Raw genomic sequence first — 8915 nt, forward strand, 5'->3', positions numbered from 1 at the left:
ACAACCTATTTATTATCAAGAAAAATGTCAAATTCAGATGCTAATTCAGAAAGAAAAAATCTTACAGATTGAACCATGAAAATTATACTCATAATACACAAGGAAAGGGCAGCAAAACTAAGGAAACTAATATGACAAATGTGAACTTGAGAATATCTGTAATTAAAATGAGAGTGCACTTATTAAGCAGGTTCTTGCAGGTAATGCTCACCTCTGTTCAGTTGTCACTGCTGCTCCACTGTGGTCATGATCCTGCTCATCCCTAGTCCCGAGAATTTACCATTGAAAATAGTTTTATCAAATAATATGATTATGACTGATGAAGAAAATGGCAATATATTTTCAAACATTAACTGAAAAATACATATTTTTATGCTTCATCCTTTGATTTCCCTGCACTCTACTGAGCAGCTAGCCTCTTCATTTGAGTTTGGTTGAGTTTATGGACACACTGGAGTAGCTGTATCTGCATCTCACAACACAACTGTCTTATGCCAAAGGATGGGAGGTGTCCGTTCCAGATGTAAGACTCATATTCAGCAACACAGCTTTTTCACTGTGAGCAGAGTCAGGGAAAACAGCACTAGAACCCACAGATCTCATGGCTTTCAGATCAAAATATCACACCTTTGAGCTGATTTTGCTCTAAAACTTAAAAAAACCCCAATGGCTCAAATTCGATTTACAAGGTGACAAAAGTGACACTAATCATATATGTTTACACCCAAGATGAATCTCAAAAACTTGCAATGCTCTAAATTTCACAGTGCTGTAGAATACAGCATTTTGACAAAGTACTTAGGTATTTAGGTATTTATAACCCTGCTCCAAAAGAGATTTTTTTTTAAAAAAATCACCTTTGTGGACTTACAGAGGAAAGACAAGTATTTATAAAGACGAATTATCTTATTTTAAATTCAATGTGCTAAATTATTTAGCACAGTGTGCTGTTTAGCAGAACTTTCTGTTCTCAAAGAAAAAGACCAATGTCTAATCAAAGTTGCCCACCTGGAAAATTGTGGTGCTTGTTCAATGTTATCAGAATAGGTTCATTTACTATAGAGGCATTGTAAAAAAATAGTCTTGTGTATAAAACATTATCCTGATATAGGATTACTCTTGTAAGCAGCCATTCATTTTACAGCATCATATCCTTAGAGCACTGAGTTCTTTTACAGGAATGGCAGTGAGCACTGCACCCTAATCACAGAGCTCCTTGGGATAATCACAGCTTAAATCCCAGCAGAGTTGACCAAGCTCCACCTCTTAATACCTGGAATTCAAAGGTGTTATATGTATGAGGGGAGCTCAAGAAGATTTTGAAATTCCAGCTGTTAACTGGGGTCCAGTTCACTGTCTCTGCAGTGTCCATTCCATCTGTCCAGAGACACCTTCCCTGGGATTCCCATGCCTTTGTTCTGAAGGTGGGGCCAGCTGCAGTTCAGGGTCTGCATACTCACCACTCAGCTCTTTGCAAATCCCCACAAAACCTAAAGGAGCCAAAGTCCTGCAGCAGCTGGGCAGGAGGGGATGGAGGCAGTGATAAAAGGGAAACAAAGGGGTTTAATAACTGTGGGATCCTTGCAGAGTCTATAGCCAGCAATAACCACCAAACAAGGCTCTGTCCTTTTCCTGCTCAGCCCTGCCTAAGCACACAAGGCAGCAATCACCCAGAGTAGAACACTAAAAATTGAATCCCCCAGTTGTGTCTGCAGAGGAAAGAAAACCCACACTTCCCAACACGAACATCCAACCAACTCCATGACTTATGCTCCTTACCCAAGGAGGGGAGTCAGACAGGAATCCTTAGGGCACCAGTGCAGTTGTTATTCACAGATGCCCCTCTCTCTACTTAATGAGTATGAAATAACTGAAGGTGTGGTATTCACATGCCCTCTGAACAGAGAGAAGCTGTGAGACAAGCAGAGAAGAAGGAAAACCATAATTCTTATTTCTCTTGCTGTGCTGAAGTGGAATGCAATATAGAGATTGTTTACCCAAAGTGAGGATGTTTTGCCTATCAGGGCCAAGAGTTGTGTGTGTGTCAGACTGTCAAGAGACAGTCAGGGGAGAAATGAGGACGAGTGCAGTTTGGTGCAGTTGTGAGCAAGGGTGAGTGCAAGGCAGATTCACTTTAGATGCAATGTATATAGTATAGAATAATAAAGTAATTATTTAGCCTTCTGATAAGATGGAGTTCTCATCATTTCCTCTCCCTCACACACGGCTGAGTCGCCCATGCAACAATATGAAGGAACAAGGAATGAATTGAGGGAGTGATCATTGTTAGGCAATTAGACAATGCTCTTGAAACCTGACATCCTACATCCTTAGCCAAACATGGTAAAGAGAGTATTCATGTCATCTATTGGGCAGAAATAGTGATATAGGACAGATTAAATACAGTTTCATATTAGAAGGGACTTATTTTACCAATAGCATGAAAAGCAAACAAAATGAAAATTAATGACAGCACATTTTGCTCTCCCATATGCTTTTCCATCTCTCTATTTCACATGGCACTATAAATGGTGTCAGATTGCTTGCCTACAAGTAATGAGCCATTGAGTGGAATCTTAGCAGATACCTAACGAGATGCACTTCTCTAATTGACTTCATTGTTGGAGTGATTAATGAGATCCAACTTCTCTTCTTGATGTGAAATGTGCCCAAGTTGTTCCAAGCATTGTATGAACATCTTCCCCATGAATGCCTGTGTGCACTGAGAGCAACTTTGGAAGATGAAATACATAGTCTGTTTTAGAAGAGAGAACATGTGCGTAAATATCCTTATGAATTTCAAGGTGACGTGAGTCTTCACTTTTTTTATGACACATTTTTGTCATTGTTATTGTTGGTGATGGCTGGAGCTGACATTCTTATTAGTAACTTTTCAAAATAATTCTCAAGAAACTAGTGAGGAGAGAGTAAGTCAAACAGGCTGGTATTCAAACAGTCTCACTGGACAAATCTCTCATAATTGCAAAATTATGATGACACAACAAACATCTGCCCACATTTTCCAAATTCTGACAATGATCCCTCACAAAGGAAAATCAAAAGAAACAGCTTAAGTCTGCAGGACGCAAAAAGCGAAAGACCAGAATAACCCAGAATCTGAAGGCCGACATAAATATGTAAAAAAGCTGAAGGAATTGGCATAATAAATGGAGCACAACCAGAATTTTCGCATGAACACACAGCTTTCCAAAAGCATTTTTATCTGCTCCCAAAGGAAGGGAAGTCTAAAACTGGGACTCTGGCTATGGAGAAAGAGGCCCATGAATAGTTCCTGCCTGTCTCTGCACTTGAATGCAGTGATGCTGCATTGTAAGGATTGACTCAAACATAGACTCTGTTTCAGGGAATTCATAATTTATGACAAAATGCAGTAGCTTGATACCAGATAAACAGGTCAGGGGGTGGAAAAATATGGATTCATGGGTTTGATAATTAGTGCAGTTTCAGTTGCACACCAGAATAGTGGGAGGTGGGAGATACACAGATAGTGATTTTCTCCAGCCTTTCCATTCTGGAGTTTATCTGCTCTTCCAGATTTGGATTTTAAACTGAATTTCTCTTTTCCAACCAATTTGAAGCATAATTTTTCATTGTGAATGAGATGCAACAGCAATCAAGTGAAAATAGTGACCAGTAGCCACAGTAAGTCATGACTGGGGAATAATTAACTCATCTGATACCATTAAACATGGTATCTGACAAAGAAGTGTGGCACAACTAAAGAGCGGAAAAATTCACATTTAGCATAATTATTGATGATCACTTCAAGTGGAATTTATTATTAAGGCAAATACAGCAAGGACAAGGATCATCCCACGTTCTGAACTTCCTCACCCTAAATAAATTATTTCTTCACTCAGACCACTGCTCTACAGAACATCCTCTGAGTTCCCCAACCACTCAGTGATTGCCTTACCAAATTTCCATCTCATCCGTGCCTGCAGATTTCTTAAGTCGCCACTAAAATTGGTATTTCTTGTAATCTCTAATGGAACTTCTAAATCATTTAGTGACACACTACAGTTTCCAAGAAACAGAACAAACACTGTATTTTAGAGAACCATAGGTCAGAAGGCAGCACCAAGCCTTACCCTAGCCTAGTTCATAGAGTGGATGCTTTCAGAGATCAAGAACGTAGAGGTAACATATATTACTGTAACATATATTACTGATTTTAAAGTCAGAATGTCACTCAGAGCCCAACTTTGGTTGGTTTTATTCACACATTAACACCAACCAATCTAATATCAAATACTGCCTGCATATTGCAGAACAGAGTTTCCTTTAGAGCAGTAGAGTCTTGCCTCAACTGTTCCTGGACTTGTGCTTTGCATTGTGGTTCTGCTGAGGCAAAATAAGAACAACATTACCTGATTTAAATGAATCCTGCACTTATTTAGTACTAATGCAAGTACCTGTGCTTTTAGTTACACAGGTCCCCAGGAATGCCAGTGAAGAGCAGACAGAATAAGGACACAGGTGGTTTAATATCTGTGGGTGCTGACAGGACTGGTCAGCACAAACATCATGCTCAACAACCATCAAAATGCAAATACTGGAAAAAGTCCTTAAGAGCAGCTTATTACCATTGCTGACCTCCCTGGGAACACTGCTGTGCCAAGAGCTTCCAACAGACTGAAATGTAGAGACATAATTGGCTCAATAAAAGCTGAGTTTAGGGCTGTAACAAGAAAAAAAATGTTGTTTAGGTGCTAATTGATCCTATAAAAGTACATGGAGGAGTGAATTGTGTCATTAAATTGCTACACAGTTGGTTTTTTTGAGCTCCATGCTCAATTAAAAAAAAAAAAAAGAGTTGAGCATACAGTGGATTATTAGAAACAATTTCTCCTTTTCATAACAAAAAAATAAGTATCTCACTACCCTGCCATTCCAGGCCAGTAGGGCTTTGTGATGACTACTCTTAGGCTCACATTGCAAACACCCAATAAAGGTGCTAAGCCACAACATGAGCTTTCAGCAACCTCACAGGAAAACCAAATAGGCTGTATTGTTGGGTCTAATTCCAGATTTGAATATAGATGCATTCAGGTTTCTCCATTTAAGCACATTGCAAATAGAGGCAAATACCAATACCTGAAAAATTCATCCCTCTGTGCCGCTCTGGGAATATTTTGACTTTTGCTCCTTGGGCACAGACATGGTGCTGCTCTCTCTGCTCAAGTTAATAATGTATTGAATGAGCGATACAAGAAAGGAATCATTGTGCATTTCTGTGCTTTCAGATTTGTTTGTTCTGCAAAGCCTTTTGTTCTAATATTTATAAGGTTCTACGGTAAAATATGTTTTACAGGAAAGCATTTAGTAGATACCAGACTTTTGTGAGTAAATTTCATAATTATTACATAATTTCAGAAATGACTTAAAAATATAAACAATCTGTTCATGTTAGGCTCACAGGAATTTCCTGGGCTAATTACTCATTATTTAAAAAGAGACAAAACGAAAAGCCCTTTTGAGGGTTGGATGGGTCACTGAGCAATCTGGTCTAGTGGAAAGTGTCCCAGCCCATGGCAGGGGTTGGAGCAAGAAGGTCTTAAGGTCCCTTCCAACCCAAACCATTATATGATTCTTCAATAAAGAGCTTCTATTTCTCCTCTCTTCCTTTTCTAATATCTTTACTTATGAAATGTGGTAAAATAAATCTGGAAATACTATTTAATGTGTTTGTTTTTATTTGAGTTAGAGCAGTGGGGAGGCATGTACGTCAACCCTCTTTTGTATTAGACCTGAACAGGCAAAATTCCTGATCCTATCAGCTAAACCAGTAAATCTTCCCCATACAGACAGATTAATAATTCCACGAGTAAAGGGGAAAGGACCTGACTCATGCCAGATGCTGAATGTCTGAAGTAGTCCCAGCATGACATGTGACATGGGTAACTCACAGAGGGGCTGGGCAGAATTGCCACCTAAAATTGATGAGTTTGTCAAATTTCAGCTCTAGGCCCAGCAGCTCCCAGTTCCCACTAATCTTGTTATAAGATCAAAACCACACACACCTGGCCCCTAGACTTCTTGTGGCTCCCAATACATCTTCTGCAATCCACGCCTTTTAATTCCAGTAGCAACTAGGCCATGGTGGGCGTTTCATCCTGTGTAAGCAAGAACAACTTCAGGACAGTGAGGTTAGGCCCCAAGTCTTTCTCTTGCCACCACCAGATATCATAGAATGATACAGTTCACTTTGGAAGGGACCTCAAAGTCCAGCTCATTCCACCCCATCCCGTGGGCAAGGACACCTTCCACTATCCCAGGTTGGTCCAAGCCCTGTCCAACCTGGCCTTGGACGCTTCCAGGGATCCAGGAGCAGCCACAGTTTCTCCAGACACCCTGTGCCAGGGCCTCCCTACCCTCACATGGAGCAATTCTTCCCCAGTGTCCCATCTAACCCTGCCTTCTGCCAGTGGGAAGACATTCACCTCCATCCTGGCACTCCAAGCCCTTGCAAAGAGTCTCTCCCCATCTTGTAGCTCCCTCGAGTACTGAAAGGCCAAAATTAGGTCACCTCAAAGCCATCTCTTTTCCAAGCTGAACAATCCCAATTCTCTTAGCCTTTCCTCATAGGAGAAGTGTTCCATCCCTCCAATCAGCTTGGGTTATACATTCCAAATCGATGTCTTCCATGAAGAAAACATACCTTCCCATCTGCACTACAGCTCCTTCAATAATAAATATTCATATATGGTGGCGCATTTTAGCAGGGAAGCATACTGGCACGGTGATTAAAAAAATGGAATTTTCTGCATGTTGAGCAAAGAGCTTAATGCCTTGATTTAGAAATATGCATCTAGTTAAATCCAGGCTTATAGGTCTTCCTTGTACTGATGGATTTAAGTATGTGCTTAAGTGCTTTTCTGAAGTAGAGCTTAACAGATGGAAAATCTTTTGAAACATGAAGACTGAAAATCAAAAAGCCCAGAAAGATGGCTATTTAAATCTTCATGTAATCCTATTTGCTCAAATATTTACAAGATTCCTTTTCTGTCAACAGATAAAAATATCATTATTTTAATAACAGTAGAGAACAGGTTAAACAGATAAAGGAATGGACTAGGGAAAATCAATTTTATAAATTCCATGTGCTTGCAAATCCTTTTTCCCCCTCACTACTTGACCCCAGAAGCCACTACTAGATAGTCTCAGACTGGAGCCTGCTCTACACCTCCACATGTCTCAGTAGGAATAAATACCTATTCACTTCATGATAACTTGTTTAAGCTGATCTATCAGAAGAGGAGACAGAGAATAGAGAAGAAAAAGAAGCTGTTATTTAAAAATCAAAACTGTACTGCCAAAGGGTAAGAAAAGACCAAACACCTCACAGAGCTTCTGTGACAACTGAACTTATCTGAGTAAATGATACAGCAATTTAGAATAAAGCTGGAAAGAATGTGATGTGTGGAATTAATGAAGTATATGACAGGGAGGGAATCTGAGGTAAAAACCTCTATTGCTAATGCATTTACAAAGTTAGAAATACACAAAACAAGTATTTCATCAATCCAGGTATCATTAATAGTGGGGAAATAAAGAAAAAAGGTGTTTGGACAGATTTGCAGTTACTACCTACTGTTATAAATAAATAAAGCTCCTTCATTTGATTAAGCAAAACCCATATGCAGAACAGGAGCATCACCTGAGAGTGACCTACGAGGCGGAGGAAAAAAATGCCTCAGATGTGTTATTACTGACGTAACTGATCACTCTGGTCAAGAAATGCACAGGTCTGGGAGGAGAACATGAGCTCTGAGGAGTTTGGGGGCCAGAGAACAAGACGAAGAACTTGTTGCACTTCCCCTGGGGGGGGGGGGGGGTCAATCCCGAAGTCATGACCTTTGTGTTATGGCAAGTAGAAGATCACCTCCCAGCGTCCTCTGTTGTTTTATGCAAATCCCTCATATCCCATTGGCCTGTCCCCTCTGCTCCGCCCCTAGGCCCTCTTCCCATTGGTTCTGCATCTATCCCGCCCATCACTACCCCTACATATACCCCTGTTTTCCGCCTCCCCAGAGCTCTTGTCCCTGGCACCTTCACGGTGTTCCCTGCTCATAATAAAGGATGAGGCGAAGCTCAGGCACTGGGCTGGGCACAGGATGTGCCTGTGCCTCTGAGCTGTCCCCAGGATTCTTCTTCAGGAAGGCCACGGCACCTTCCCACCGCTGGAATGCCGCAGCAGAGGAGAACAAAGGGGTTTGGCAGAGCTCAGCTGCAGAGATTGCCACAGTGAATGCTCAGTGCAGACAAAGACCATTTCAGCAGGAATAAAGCTGAAGATATATTGAATGATAATATTCCAGTTCTCCATTCCCTCTAACTCCCAGACATCTGCTGATATCTATTATGGTATTTACATTTATCAGAGTCTTGGCCATGATATCAGAATGTAACAGTGGAAATTATTGCAAGGAAAAAATCTTCTCTTGCTCTGAGGGCTGGTGAGTACATGCTGGTATCTCATCAAATTCCACTGATCTGCTCGAAGCCCAGCATATGCTAGACTCTATTGCTGGAGCAAAGTCAGAAATCTGTGACTTCAGGATAAAATAAATAAATAAATAGAGGACAAAAGCAGCTAAAAGGGAAATAATAATAATAAAAAAATATTACAAAGGAGTTGCAGCTGTGTTACTGAAGTCCAGGGCTGGGTGATTATGATTCCTGTCAACAGATTACATGACTGAGTTTTAATAAACTCCCACTCCAAGGGCACAGCAGCCTTGTGTTCACAGCCAGATAAATTCTACCTACATCACACCAACAGCATTTCCAGAAAACAAATGCTGGATTTCCCTAATATGAAAAGTTGTCTCATTTCTTTGTTAGGAGAAAGTAACACTGTTAATTCTAGAAAGACTGATTGTGCTCATGGT

This window comes from Passer domesticus, chromosome 20 (genome assembly GCF_036417665.1).
Source record: "Passer domesticus isolate bPasDom1 chromosome 20, bPasDom1.hap1, whole genome shotgun sequence".
Taxonomy (NCBI): Eukaryota; Metazoa; Chordata; class Aves; order Passeriformes; family Passeridae; genus Passer; species Passer domesticus.